We start from the raw sequence: 15,631 nt of genomic DNA, 5'->3' as shown, positions 1-15,631 counted from the left end.
TTAAGTGTGTTGTCTATATTTGTCTTCCGGGCTTTTGTCCCTGCTGGCTTCTCTGTGCCTGTGTATTAATGCTATGTGTCCGTCCCTTTCTCTCTCATTTTCTGTTTCTGCCTGCTTGCATCGTGGCCGCCTGTCTCGAATGTCTGTCTAATCTACCTTCGTACTTAGGACACTTTCCGCTGCTCTGGTTGTCTGTGTGTATGTCCGTCTGATCAGGGGTCTGCCTGCCTAGCCAAATAGTGTAAAAGTGATTGTTGCATGCGTGCCACTACCACAAACAGTTTCAAGTATTTCAAATACTGGAGCAGGAACCTGCACATAGTCTTATAAGTAAGTAGAAGTGTGACATCAAATAGATAGCACCCCACCCCCTCGCCCCCACCGATGATTTACCTGCTTTTGACAAGACCTCCAGGTGTGCCTTCCTTTCCTAAATTTGATGCCTCTTCCGTGAAAGATGAAGCACCAGAGGAGACAGCAGCCCTTCCTTTTATCATAAAAGTTTGCAGATAGTGCTTTGAAGGGAACTATAGAAGTGCAGGGACTTACTATTAGAGTACCTGCTTGCTCCTGAGGGGGGCCAGTACTCCCCAATTAAATGTATTGCAGCACTTCTGAAAAGTGCTGGTATTCAAATTAAAAAAGCGCAGGTACTTGGCACCGGACAGTACTTCCCATTTAAAGCACTGGTTTAGGACTCCAAGAGCAAGCCAAACATGCTCAGTTTGCCAATGCTTGTTTCATGGACAGTCACAACTTGGGGCAAAATATTTCCATTTTATTTGATCCGGCCTGATATGCTACTTTACTTCACCGTATCCAGATTAATGTCACTTGTTTATACACAATATCTGCGTGTTTTCTTTCCCTAAAAGTGTCTCTGCAACTTTATTCTGAAAGTTGATAAACGGGATGGCTTGCAGGCTGCGTGTGTGTGAGTCACAAGAACAGCTTCACTCTGTTTTTTATCTGCGTGCCTAGACCTGGAAAGATTTGTTTGTCATTTGAGCAGGCTACACCATCACCGCACCCGGCTGCCTTTTATATAGCATAGGATTCTCCTGAGAAGGCTCAATCTGATATTATCGACATCCAAGTGGGTGGAAAACAATAAAAAAAAAGTTGACTTGGCAACCTTTGGCGAGCGTGTGCTGCTGAAGCGCTCCACGCAGTTGTGGTACCAGGAGGGCTCAGGCACTTCTTACCCTTTGTAGACGACGAAGCCGCAGACGTCCCAAGTGGGCAACCCCGGGAGTTCCACCAGCGACGTGTTAGGAGTCACCCGAGCGCCCTTCCCGGCCATCGTGAAAATATTCCTGTTAATTGCAGCGCATGACAGGCGCTGTGATTAACAGTAATCCTTTCACGATGGCCCACAATCAGAACCCAGTCGTGCTGTATTTAGAAAAGAAATTAAGCAAGTCTGAAAGTTCGACATGTGCTTTACACATCATGCTTTCAGACTTGCTTCAATTCTTTTCTAAATACAGCGCCGCTGGGTGCTGATTGTGGGCCATCGTGAAAATATTCCTGTTAATTGCAGCGCATGACGGGCGCTGTGATTAACAGGAATACTTTCCCAAAGGACTCAGACAACCAGGAAAATTGCCGTTTTTCGCCGCTCGCATTTTAAAAGCGGGTGGCGGCGGCGATAACGTGTGCGCGCTTAACAATGTACCATGCGCGCTCGGGCCCTTAAAGCTGCGCGCGAGCGCACCCACGCACGTTAGAGGGAACACTGACTACAAGGGTATGTTTTTGCATACAGCAAATACGATGCGACCCCCTCAACAAACTAAATATGACCCAGGAACAGAGGGGAAGAGAGAAACATTACTATGAAAAGTTGTTCCAACTTGCTGGTAAGCATCCCATACTTGACTAGGTGACAGATACATAACAATCTTTTTTGTAATTTTTATTTTCTTCAATGATATGACTGTTTCTTTATTTTTAGTTTCTCAGTCTTTCTATGTTCTTCATTATATCTAAGTTCATATAAAACATTTCATCACGGATACAATTTATAAATATATACATAATTCATGCAAAAGGAAGGAAAAATATAATACAATAATACACAATAAATCACAATATACCTAAAGTGAATATGTCCCTGGTAACATGCACTCAACCAAAAAATACTACCACAATCATACTCATACTTCATTCAAAACCACAACAAAAAGAAGAGAAAACTGAATTTTAATTGGCAGAATCGTCACGCCAATTAATAGGTCTCAAAACACAGTATGAGACCCTGCACAGGTCGACGCGCGTTTCGGCGGCTCAAGGCCACCTTCTTCAGGACCTCTTCCAAACAATCTAATCCAAGAATCCAGGGGAGGGTTAAAAACAGATTCTTGTTCCCAAATTTTGATCCATAATGTCGAAGAAAAGGGGATGGAAATATCAAATAACTATTGCTCAGTGGTGTTCGAATGATGGTGAGTGTACACCAATACTGATGTGCCATATACTTGCCCCCTCCACTTCGAGTGGACCTTTTGCAACGCCGTCACTGTGAGATGTGTTTCTTGCAGCATGGCAACGTGCGAGTGGCATTGTTTGAGGTAAGCATAAATGTGGTAGCGTTTGGTGGGATCTGAGGTCAGATTCCTTGTTGATCTAGGTTTCCTCATCATGATGGTGTGAGCTTATGGGATGACAAGTAGGTCCGCAGGATGTGTGCGCTAGGTAATGTCTCACTGCTCCTATAGCATCCCCCAGGTGTCCAGTATATGCAGTGAGGCAAGTGCCACAAACACAGTCCCCTGTTGGGGACCCGGAAAGAGGGTTGGGTGCTCTACAGACAGTCCAACGGAGCAGGTGCGTGCCCAGGATATCTAATCGCCGCCCTGGAACAACGTGCTCCAGATCGGTCCCTCCCTATACACCCGCCTCAGTTGCAGGCAGGGGAAGAACAAGGGGAACTGCCCGAAGGCGGCTTGTCATCACCCGAGGTTACGCTGCCCATCGGAAGTGTACAGTTCTTGTGGTGTCACGGCACTGCCTCTGCCCAGTACCCATGCACCAGTTGCTTCCACAGCAATGGGGCCCCATTGGCCAGGGCCCAGCATTGCAGAGCCAGAAGATTGTCAGCATTTCATCTCACCAGGGACTGCGCTTGTGTGGGTCCCCCTCTAGAACACCCTGGTCAGACCAGGCCCCCCAAGTCCAGCACAGCACATCACGGCCCGACCCCGGTGAAGAGATTGTCAGGGGACTGAGGTACACTCATGTGCCCGCACTTGGTAGATGTAAAAGGCTGGGCCCTTAGGGGTCCTTTGGCCTCTCCTCATGCCCAGCACATGGGGCCAAGCAATGAGAATGCCCCACGGCGGTATGCGCCAGTCCCCAAGCATCAGACAGTTTCAGACCCCAATCAATTCTAGTTACCGGAAGACAGGGCGGTAGAGTCAACAAGCTCCTCTAGTGCACCTTCACATCAAAAGCGCTCCGGAGGGGCGCAAATGTTGATATGCCCCGGGGGCACTCTCCCATGGTAGCACTCCCCTTGCAGGATCCTCCACACCGTTCTGCAGCCGCAGTCCCTGGCTCCCAGAGCGATAACAGGCATCACACCAGGCAGCACGACCCAAAGCTCCCATAGGGTGCCCACTGCCACGCAGTCTGGTCATGCCAGCAGTGAGTCGCAGTCACAGGCATACGCTTGGGTGGGGAGGCGCTCCTACCCAGCAGCACTCCAACCACGAGTACCGTCACTCCGGTTCACAGCTGTTAATCCTGGCTGCAGAAGGTAGAAAGACTCCGGTACCTGTTGGGCGGTCCGCTGTAGCTGCCTGGCCCAGTCGCACCAGAGTCATGTGCTGTCCACCAGGTGCCGCAGGAACCCAGCCTCGGGGGTTCTTCACCAAAGGGCTCCTGCAGACCTCCCACGCCAGCCTCACACCTGACTAAACCATGCAGACTCCTGGCCTGTCTGATGTTAATGATGAAATACAAAATGTACTTGGAATATATGTAGCTCTTTGGTTTCATGCCTTCCAACTCAGCAAAATAGAGATGAACGGAAATGCTTGAATTCATCTGATCTACTGGTAAGCCTTCTATACGATTGGATTGTTTTTAGCTGGACTATTGCATCACAGAAGGGGGCAACCGTATGCAAAGCAGATTTGTCCCTGTTACTTAGGAACAGTTCTTCCTGAACAGCTAGGTTACATCCCATCTGAGCAGGAAGCTTCTTCAGACCAGTACCAGCCTTGTTTGGCCTCATCAGTGATGTCTAGCTTCAGATCCTAATGCATCTCAGTCTGGAGACCCACTGATACGCATACCCACACCCCTTATGAGGACTCAGGAAGAGACAAAAAATGATGGATGGAAATTCTTGAACTGATTTGGGCCACTTGTAACTTCTCTGAGGGGATTCTTACCATTGTTGTTTGCTAATGTATGCCATCACAGAAGAGGGTCAGCATATTCAAATCAGCCTTGGTTCTGCTTGTCAGACCAGTTCAGCCCAAATTGCTAGGTCAAAGGCCTATGAACAGAAAAACAAGCAACCCAGACCAGTTTGTGCCTTGATTTGCATCATCCTTTAGATTCAACCTGAGACCCTGAGCAATCAAGAAACTGCTTGCATTAAACTGTAGAGGGGCAGTCTCAAATCTTGGGTCACACAGCTGACATTCCTGAGTGTATGAGTGTTTCAGCATTGATTGAAATAGGTTTCACAATGCTTTGACATTTATTTCAGTATGTCTTTCTGTTGTACATATCCAGGGGTCATAAGCACAGTAGGATCCTGTCCAAGCTCATCTCACTGGCTTCCAGTGATTAATTAATAAACAATAGGTACCAAGACCATGCAGAAAGCTGGGCAACTTACAACAGGTCACAGTTATTCAGGGAAACTGGCACATTAACATCCATATCTGTCCCCAGCCATACTGGAATGAGGCACTAGAATCTCCTAAAATTAATTTGACCTCACTTTGGACTGAGGCAACTCCAGTCTTCCAAGCAGATTCTACGCATCTTGTCACATTGTCGAGAGACAATGGCAGCAACGTGCTTATGGAATCATATGTTAGCACGAGCCGATTTCAGATTTTAACCCTTCTGTGACATATGCCTACAAAATGAAATTCACATACCTGCATGCAGAGGTGTATGCCTCCACCTCTCCTATCTTTGATTTGCCGAGATCTCTGCCCAACTGTCAAGATCTCAGCATATGCAAATATAAGTTTTAGTAGTAAATGTGAGTGGGACCGAGGGAAGTAAAAGAAAACAGGCAATACTTACTACTAAAGTGGAGTGGTAAGGGAAGAGTGAGGGGGGTTTAAGGAGGGTTGGGGATTTAGGGATGGACATGCACCCTTCCACAAAAGTATAGGCTCCTTCCTTTTCACAAACTGCCCTTCTATATTTACTACGGCCAAAAACAACCCACAACAGTTGTAAATGTACTTGAGCTCATAAATGGAGGTAGGGACTTAATATCCCCAATAGGAACTAATGTGAAAATTAATTACACAAAACATAAATATTATTTTTTTTAAACTATTTTATTAACCTTTTTTTAAATTAAAAAATAAATGTAACAATATTTATTACAAATGATTAAAATCCTGTTAATTAATTCTATAAATCAATTTTCAATTTTTTTAAATCACAATAAAAAATTACTTTTTTTACTTTGATGGGAATATTTGCATTAAACTTCAGAAAATAAGTATAGTTTACATTTAGGAGCCGATCACAATGTCGGGCGGAAAGCTTCCGCTGGACACTGTCTCAGAATCGGGACCAGCCGACTCGCATCTGAGGTTATGCCTGCCCGATTACGATGTGACCGAACACTGTTCGGTCTGATTCCTATTGTTCCCTATGGGAGTTTGTGTTCCGCCCGCCAACCGGCCATAACACAGGCTCCAATGAGGAAATGGGGTGTGTGTGTAAAAACGCTGCACCCTGTCAAGGGCACCCCATTGTGCCAGCCACACAGTGCAGGTTTTTACAGGGGGGTCCCTCAGGTACCCGCTCAACCCCCAACTGGAGGCCGCAGGGTAAAGGAGGCCCTGGTAGGGCCCCTCAAAGTCACTTTCCGAGAGTCTTTTCATGTCGTAAAGGCCAGCACAGAAAGGCTGTTGGAAACCAACATCGTAATCCCGAGGACTAAAACGCTGTCCATAGGGGTGTACGATGCGGATCCGACCGATACCGAGAGTCAGTCGGAACCGAGTCAGAATGACCGAATGGTTTACGTTCTGACCGCAAACAACGCAATCGGGCGGTCGGAATGTAAACCGACCAAGTCGGTCGGAAGGGCTCAGATGCGGTTGAGGAAATTCCGAATGGCTGGAGGAGGCTTTCTGCCCGATATTGTAATCGGCCCCCTAATGTATTCAAAATAATTACACTTCTAATTTAAAATTAAGTCAACTATCTTGTACCTTTTTTTTTATGTTATTCTACATTTAAAATAAATGTATACAATTAATTAACATTCCTATACTCATATATATAAAATAATATTTCAATTTGTTTGTAAAACTTTGATAAAAATTGAAACATTTCCCTATATTTTAACATAGGGCGATCTCCGCCCCAATGGTGGAGATCCCCGGTTAAGTTTGAAAAGTTACAAATAGTAACTTTAAACTCAAAAGTTATGATCTACCCCTGCCCAAAATCAGGGGATAGGGATATGTAAGTCAACACTTATCAGAATGCGCGCACTCCCATTGGGCTACAGGGCTTCAGAGACCCCCCTCATCTTCTTCAGTCCGGGCTGCCAAGGTTCCGCTGGCTGCATGCCCCATCCTTCCTGATGTATATTGTTATAATAGTAAAAAGAGAAACAATTTCACTTCTCTTTCATTTCCACTGGAGCTGAAGATCAGGTTGTGGTTTTAGCCTATGATTTTTGCACACTGAGAAGTTAATTTTAGGGGCCATTTCAGGAAGGGTTTAAGCCAGACTGAGCCAGCAAGCCACTAAAAGAGCTTGAGCAACCCTCTCTGCCCCCTGCCCCCTGCCCCCTCCCCCAGCTTTGTCTTCTGTAAGACGGACTGCCAAGGTGATGGCCTTGTCTGAAGGCAGGGATATCAAATCAGCACTTTTGAAGAGCTATGCGGCAGAGGCGGGGAGTGGGAAGGTGCGCACATCAAGTGGTAAGAGAAAGGCAGTGCAGGTGAAGCTCTTACTTTCAAAAGGAATTCTTGCCTGTGCCATATCCCAGGGTTTGGTGTCTGTGCAAGTGTAGTGAATACACATCATGGCTCTACTCACCAGACAAATGGTGAACAGTGCTGTGGATCTGTCTCTTTTTGCATTCAAGGACAGTGGCGAAGAAGCAGAAGAGCCCCATGCAAGGGGAACCCAGGAGACACATGACCTGCAGCTGGAGAAAGAGTCCTTTGGGAGGGGCTGCATGAAAGGATGACAATGCTACCTGCAGATCAACTCCATAGAATACTATTAAAAGGCCAGTTTTCCTCCTCTGGGAGAGTCCCGGGTACCTTTCTCGGGGACTGTTGTGGCATAGGAGCTGCACAAGCTGAAGAGTTGAGGAGTGGAACTTTGTGGCAGGAGCATCATTGCCAAGTATTGTGTTTGCTGCAGAATACACAACCTGACATTTGACCTCCACCTTTGAAAATGCAGCTATTTAATAATCAAAATGTAAAGCCATTTTTATTCCTGCTTCATTCTCTAGATTCCAGCATGGATATTTTGGGGGTGCTCTAGGGCAGCACCCTACACACCCTTACTTCCAGCACTTACGCATTAAAGTACCATACTTTAATGGCTTAACTGGCATTAAATTAATGATTGTTGGTGCAAAAGTTTATAACAACAATGCATAAGGACACATTGCAAAATCTGAACTTCCTTTTGTGTTTTTGGGGGTTGACAAGTATATGACACATTTGTAAAGCATCCCCTTTGTGTGACCGATACCTTTGGACAGTCTTGGTATTTGAGAGAGTAACATGTTACATTCTGGGCTTTTTTGAGATACAGTTTTTATGAGCATTACATTGAGAAACAAGCATTTACAATGCAATGGTCTCTGCATTTTTAAAGTTAGAGCTATTGGCATTGCTCATGACAATATTTTTATATATGTTTTTTTTTTAAAACATAAATAAATTGCATTGTCATTTACAATGCCAATAGCAGGGCAGGAGAGCAAGCACAACGAACGAGGGGGCAGGACAGCAAGCACAAGCAACGAGCTATAAACAGACACAGAGAGGAGGAGAGAATCCCCAGGTACATGGAACACTTACCCAATCAACAATTGTGAGAGACTAAAGGTATATAGGGAGGCACACAAAGCACCAGTTACTAGAAGAAAGTATGTTGGGGAGCTCATGGGAGGTCAAATGAGAGCAGAACGAGGTAAGGGGGCACTTGAAGACTGGAAGGGATCGTCAGAGCAGAAGTCATGTGGGGAGAACAGATGGCCAAGAAATAAAAGAGTGCAACAGAGAAAGGTAGGGCAGGGAGCAAGGAGAGAAAAGGCAAAAACATTAAAAACGTGACAGGTTAGGAGACCGTAATGATAAGGGGGTACAAATGAGGGCAGAGAAATGCACGCAAAGGGAAGGAAGTCAAGTAGGGTAGAGAAGACCAGAGGAGCAAATGGAAGGCGGATAAGAGGGAACGAGTGAAATGGAGGGTGATTAAAAGCAGTGTGAAACAGTAAAGGCAGGGTAAAGCAGCAGCTGGCAATGTATGGGAGGGTAGTGCAGAGTAGAGGGAGTGGGGAGAAAGTTATCAAATCTAGCTAAAAGCAAAGGTGTTTATAGTTCTAGTGAGAGTGAGTGAAACAGACATCGACACTCATAAATTGAAATAAAACTAATTTTGAGACAAGGACTTAAAAGAAATTTCAAGCATTCTCAGTGCCGTGGTGCTCCCTGCCAGCTCCACTGAATCCCACTGTTACTGAAAGGCCACAGACCCCAACTAACCATCCGTCCAGCTGAGCCCTCACAACAGATATAATTCAAGAGGCGGTCTGATGTTGGGCTTGGTCAACCTTCCTTTAGAGCAGGGGTACTCATAGTACGGCCCGCGGGCCGGTGGCGGCCCGGCAAGCCTTCCTGGGCGGCCCGCGGACATTGCAGACACTTGTGCTTAAAAAGAAATAAAATAAATAGTGTTCAAATACAGCCGCAGCAGCGCGGACTCAGACTCTGCTCTGTGTGATCCCGGAGGATTCCAGTGATTGTCAGAGGGGAGCTGCAGGGGCCTAAGGGGTGAAATTCAACAAAGCCTAATTAACATGTAAATGGTCTTTTAAAGACCCCTGAAGTACTTGGCACGCTGAGTGCGCGGGGCTGGGGAAGCTGTCTCAGCCCGGGCTGAGGACTGACACACACACACGCAGGTGAGAGGACAGAGAGGGAGGGAGGGAGACACAGAGGGAGGGAGACACAGAGAGAGGGCAGGAGGGAGTCACAGAGGGAGGGAGGGAAACAGAGAGTGGGAGACAGGGAGGGAGACACAGAGGGAGGGAGACACGGGGGGAGACACAGAGGGAGGGAGGGAGACAAAGAGGGAGGGAGGGAAACAGAGATTGGGAGACAGGGAGGGAGACACAGAGGGAGGGAGGGAGACACGGAGGGAGGGAGACACAGAGGGAGGGAGACACGGAGGGAGGGAGACACGGAGGGAGGGAGGGAAACAGAGTGGGAGACAGGGAGGAGACACAGAGGGAGGGAGGGAGACACGGAGGGAGGGAGACACAGAGGGAGGGAGGGAGACACAGAGGGAGGGAGGGAAACAGAGTGGGAGGCAGGGAGGGAGACACAGAGTGAGGGAGGGAGACACGGAGGGAGGGAGACACAGAGGGAGGGAGGGAGACACAGAGGGAGGGAGGGAAACAGAGTGGGAGGCAGGGAGGGAGACACAGAGTGAGGGAGGGAGACACGGAGGGAGGGAGATGCCGAGGGAGGGAGAGACGGAGGGAGACACAGAGGGAGGGAGGGAGGGATACACAGAGGGAGAGTGGGAGACTGGGAGGGAGACACAGAGGAAGAGTGGGAGACAGGGAGGGAGACACAGAGGGAGAGTGGGAGACAGGGAGGGAGACACAGAGGGAGAGTGGGAGACAGGGAGGGAGGGAGGGAGACAGAGGGAGAGTGGGAGACACAGAGGGAGACACAGAGGGAGGGTGGGAGACTGGGAGGGAGACACAGAGGGAGAGTGGGAGACTGGGAGGGAGACACAGAGGGAGAGTGGGAGACTGGGAGGGAGACAAAGAGGGAGAGTGGGAGACACAGAGGGAGACACAGAGGGAGACCGGGAGGGAGACACAGAGGGAGAGTGGGAGACAGGGAGGGAGACACAGAGGGAGGGAGACTCAGAGGGAGGGAGAGGGAAGGAGAGAGAGGGAGGGAGACACAGAGGGAGAGAGAGAGGAGGGAGAGAAGGAGGGAGAGAGAGAAAGATGTGTGTATGCTGGGTCTGGTGGCTCAGTGGACGAAGGTGTCTGCTGCAGGGACCTGTGTTTAACCTCATGGTCACAATTTTTGTTTGCTTTAGCCCCGCCCCTTCCCCCACTGACCCCGCCCCCACTGGTGCGACCCTCTGACACATACAAGACTGTATATTTGGCCCCAGAGAGAAAGTTTGTGAGTACCCATGATTTAGAGCAACTTAGTGTCCAGTGATTCGCACAATTACTTGTTCATTCTCATCAGGGCTCTGATCCCGTGGCACAACCACCTCTGCAGCAGTCAAGTTCTGCAGCTCATTTACTGTTTTGCCTCCTTTGCCAATAACGCGCCCAGCAGCTGTAGCAGGCACTTTAATGTGAGTCTCTAATTTGATTCTTCCTTCGGTCCAAAGAAGTTTTCCTCCTTCAGCTTGCCATAAATTCTCCCTTGGGCCTTAAACTGTGCTTCTGGCGGTCCAGTAATTATTACCATTCGTACTTTAGACTCTGGAGTCTCTGGTGGAGCAATCTTTATAGAAGCACTTGCAAATCTGGATAGCTGCTTGATATGCTGACCTTTCTTTCCAATGATTGCTCCCACTGCCTGTGCTGGTATAAAAAGATGCACCGTTTCTTGTTCTGGGGACATCATGGAGCTGTAGGGGGCAGCACCAGGAACACCACCTGGGGAAGGAGGTATCCCTCCAGAGGAGCCAGGGAAGAGGCCAACAGCAGCCAGAATGAGGCCAGGAATAAGGTGCGACTGCAAACTCATGGCAGCAACATCATTCTCATAGGCTTCACGGACTTTCTTCATCACTTCCTGCTCTGCTCTGAAACAGTTCTCTATCGAGCCCTTGACAGTGATAGTCATTTCCGGGTTGTAAAGAGTTAAGTCCTGCAGGGGTGAAATCGTAATTTTGGTTTCTGTGGGCTGCTCCAACCTGAGTGAGGCCGTCACGGCCCCAGACAAGGAGCGGGTCTTCCAGGAACAGCACATCCCCGTGGCCGGCCAGTTCCTTCTCAAGGCGGGCTATGCCTTCGTGGACTGTCCCGACGAGCAATGGGCCATTCTTGGGGAAAGTGGAGTTACACGGAAAACAGCTAGAGATCGAGCACTCTGTCCCTAAAAAACAAAGGAGCCGAAAAATACAAATTCGGAACATACCACCTCAGCTTCGATGGGAGGTTTTGGATGGCTTACTAGCCCAGTATGGAACTGTTGAAAATTGTGAACTAGTGAATACAGACAGTGAAACAGCGGTTGTGAAGGTCACCTACGCAAATAGAGAGCACACCAGACAGGCCATCATGAAGCTAAATGGGCACCAGATGGAGACGCACGTCATGAAGGTCTCTTACATTCCGGCCGAACAGTCTGCCCCGCCTCCAGAGAATGGGCGCCGAGGAGGACCAGGAGCCCGTGGGGGGCCAGACAAGGGTCTCCAGGCCCTTCCGCAGGGCCCACAAAGCATCACTCTGCTGAAATCCCCTCAGACTGCTAGTGCCCACGCAGGGATCACTGACATAATATCGACGACACAAATATCGAGATACACAAATATCGAGTCAAAAATATCGATTGACAAAATATCGACTCCCTATCTTCAAACAGGTAAGTACCAAAATATCGACTCCAAAATATCGACTTACAAAAATATAGACTGTCAAAATATCGATTTTTTAAAATGTCTTAAAAGTAAGTTAAAACTAATATAGTAATAAATATATTTAATATAAACTTAGAAATAATTATTAAAAAAATATAATTTTAATAAATAATTTATATAATTAAAAAAATTATATCACCAAAAATTACACACACACATATATATATATATATATATATATATATATATATATATATATATATATATTAAACATATTATTAAATAAACATATATAACATTTTAGAAAATGTTTAAAATTTATTGTTACAACTATAGTGAGTTCAACATTAGCAAAAGTGTTGGATAGCGTAGAGGTAAAATTTACTACTCCCACTCCAGTGGGTGCAACAGTAGGGAAAGCGCTGGATAGCGTAGAGGTTAAAATTACTATTCCCACTCCAGGGATGTATGACGTTACAACGCATACTTTTACAACGCCTACCATTACAACAAAACTTTTACAACGCAAAAACTTTTACAACGCATACATTTACAACGCAAGATTTTACAACGCATATACCTTTACAACGCATACCATTACAACATAAGTATTGGTAAGTATATAATAATTTTTTGAATATAAATTAATAAAAAATATTATAATATAATTTAATATAATTTAATTTTATTAAATAAATGTAATTTAAATGTAATTTTACTTTATTTTTACAAAGTACCCCTGTACCCCAAAAACCCAAAACTGACCCTGAACCCTAAAAATACCCCTTTACCCATAAACTGAAAACTGACCCTGAACCCTAAAAATACCCCTTTACCCGAAAACTGAAAACTGACCCTGAACCCTAAAAATACCCCTTTACCCAAAAACTGAAAACTGACCCTGAACCCTAAAAATACCCCTTTACCTACAAACTGAAAACTGACCCTGAACCCTAAAAATACCCCTTTACCCCAAAAACTGAAAACTGACCCTGAACCCTAAAAATACCCCTTTACCCAAAAACTGAAAACTGACCCTGAACCCTAACAATACCCCTTTACCTACAAACTGAAAACTGACCCTGAACCCTAAAAATACCCCTTTACCCCAAAAACTGAAAACTGACCCTGAACCCTAAAAATACCCCTTTACCCAAAAACTGAAAACTGACCCTGAACCCTAAAAATACCCCTTTACCTACAAACTGAAAACTGACCCTGAACCCTAAAAATACCCCTTTACCCCAAAAACTGAAAACTGACCCTGAACCCTAAAAATACCCCTTTACCCAAAAACTGAAAACTGACCCTGAACCCTAAAAATACCCCTTTACCCAAAAACTGAAAACTGACCCTGAACCCTAAAAATACCCCTTTACCCAAAAACTGAAAACTGACCCTGAACCCTAAAAATACCCCTTTACCTACAAACTGAAAACTGACCCTGAACCCTAAAAATACCCCTTTACCCCAAAAACTGAAAACTGACCCTGAACCCTAAAAATACCCCTTTACCCAAAAACTGAAAACTGACCCTGAACCCTAAAAATACCCCTTTACCCAAAAACTGACAACTGACCCTGAACCCTAAAATTAAAATATTTATCAATTAATCAATTATAATTAATTACCAATAATATTTTAATTAATTACCAATTAATAATTAATTAACAATTAATTTTTAAAAAATATCAATAAATAAATTAACATATTTAATTAATTATAATTAAATTACTTCCCACCCTATTCCCCTATAAACCCACAACCCGCTACAGAAAATAAATTACTAAAATTAAAATATTTATCAATTAATCAATTATAATTAATTACCAATTATATTTTAATTAATTACCAATTAATAATTAATTAACAATTAATTCTAAATTATTATCAATAAATAAATTAACATATTTAATTAATTATAATTAAATTACTTCCCACCCTATTCCCCTATAAACCCACAACCCGCTACAGAAAATAAATTACTAAAATTTAAATATTTATCAATTAATCAATTATAATTAATTACCAATTATATTTTAATTAATTACCAATTAATAATTAATTAACAATTAATTCTAAATATATATCAATAAATAAATTAACATATTTAATTAATTAGAATTAAATTACTTCCCACCCTATTCCCCTATAAACCCACAACCCGCTACAGACTTATATTACACAAAAAATAAAAATTATTATTAACTTACCTTAAATTCGATATTTTTGTTGTCTATATTATGTCTAGTCGATATTATGTCCATTCTATATTTTTGATTCGATATTATGTCCATTCTATTCGATATTAATTTTCTCTAGTCGATATTTTTGTTGTCTATATTATGTCTAGTCGATATTATGTCCATTCTATATTTTTTACTCGATATTCTGTCCAGTCGAAATAATTGACTCGATATTATGACTGTACACCCCCACGCAGTATGTGGGTGCCATCATAGGCAAGGAGGGGGCCACAATACGAAACATTACGAAACAGACGCAGTCAAAGATCGACGTGCACAGGAAGGAGAATGCTGGTGCTGCAGAGAAGGCGATCAGCATCCACTCTACGCCGGAAGGGTGCTCGGCGGCCTGCAAGATGATTCTTGAAATCATGCACAAAGAAGGCAAAGACACGAAAACGGCTGATTATGTACCTTTGAAAATCCTTGTACATAACAACTTTGTGGGACAACAGATATCATTCAAGAAGCGGTCTGGCCGAGAGCGGGACGGAGGAGGGATGTGGGCAGAGGGAAGGGGGGGCGAGAGCAGGACGGAGGAGGGCTGCGGGCAGAGTGAAGGGGGGCGAGAGCAGGACAGAGGAGGGCTACGGGCAGAGGGGGCGAGAGCAGGACGGAGGAGGGCTGTGGGCAGAGGGGGCGAGAGCAGGACGGAGGAGGGCTGCGGGCTGCGGGCAAAGGGAAGGGGGGGTGAGCGGAGCCGAGCAGCTCCAGAAAGAGCTGAAGGCGAGAGACAGGCACAGACACAGACGCAACGCCCACGGATCGCATCAAGCCGGGGAAAAGAGTATGGGACCTTGGCGAGAGGGAGGGTGTGGGGGGCGGGACTTAAAAAAAGAGACAGAAACGCCCACGGATCGCATCTAGGCGGGGAAAATAGTAATTGACACACCTCTCTTCCAATGGCTAGCCTCCATTTACGAAGCTAGCCAATGGAAGAGAGAGGCGGAATAAGGCACACTGTTGAATTCATTAAATCTCGGGCTCCGCCCACACTGCTTACGCAGTGTGACGCTAGGCCCGAGACCTAAAAAGGGCTATTTTAACTATTTACATAATACCGTGGTGTAACATTATAATGCTTTCGAGTGACACTTTATCGCAAGATGAACAAAACATTTATGTCTACGTTATTAGATAAATGGTTGAAATTAACCCTTTCCGCACAGGACCCTCTGGCAATGCCTCACTGGCAGGCAGACACAACTGGCCATTTACAAGACCAGCGCCTCTAAAGCCCTACTATCGGATTTACATTTTTAAACCATTTATTGCCAATTTATTGAATGAATTGTCAGCGAGATTCAGCAAGCATGTGAAAAAGGTGTGCACAATGCTGTATTTGGTACCAT

The 15,631-nt window shown here is 45.3% G+C and overlaps 2 pseudogenes; one reads left to right on the top strand and one right to left on the bottom strand.

The window, feature by feature from the left end:
* Positions 1-10,644: 10,644 nt before the first annotated feature.
* LOC144828155 (insulin-like growth factor 2 mRNA-binding protein 1 pseudogene) lies at positions 10,645-11,366 on the bottom strand (annotated as a pseudogene).
* A 4-nt stretch (positions 11,367-11,370) lies between these two features.
* On the top strand, positions 11,371-15,146 carry LOC144828154 (insulin-like growth factor 2 mRNA-binding protein 1 pseudogene; annotated as a pseudogene).
* The last annotated feature ends 485 nt before the right edge of the window (positions 15,147-15,631 follow it).

Source organism: Lissotriton helveticus, chromosome 4_1 (assembly GCF_964261635.1).
Source record: "Lissotriton helveticus chromosome 4_1, aLisHel1.1, whole genome shotgun sequence".
NCBI classification, from domain to species: Eukaryota; Metazoa; Chordata; class Amphibia; order Caudata; family Salamandridae; genus Lissotriton; species Lissotriton helveticus.
The sequence above is the reverse complement of the archived record's forward strand: the minus strand, read 5'-3'. Positions and strand labels throughout refer to the sequence as shown.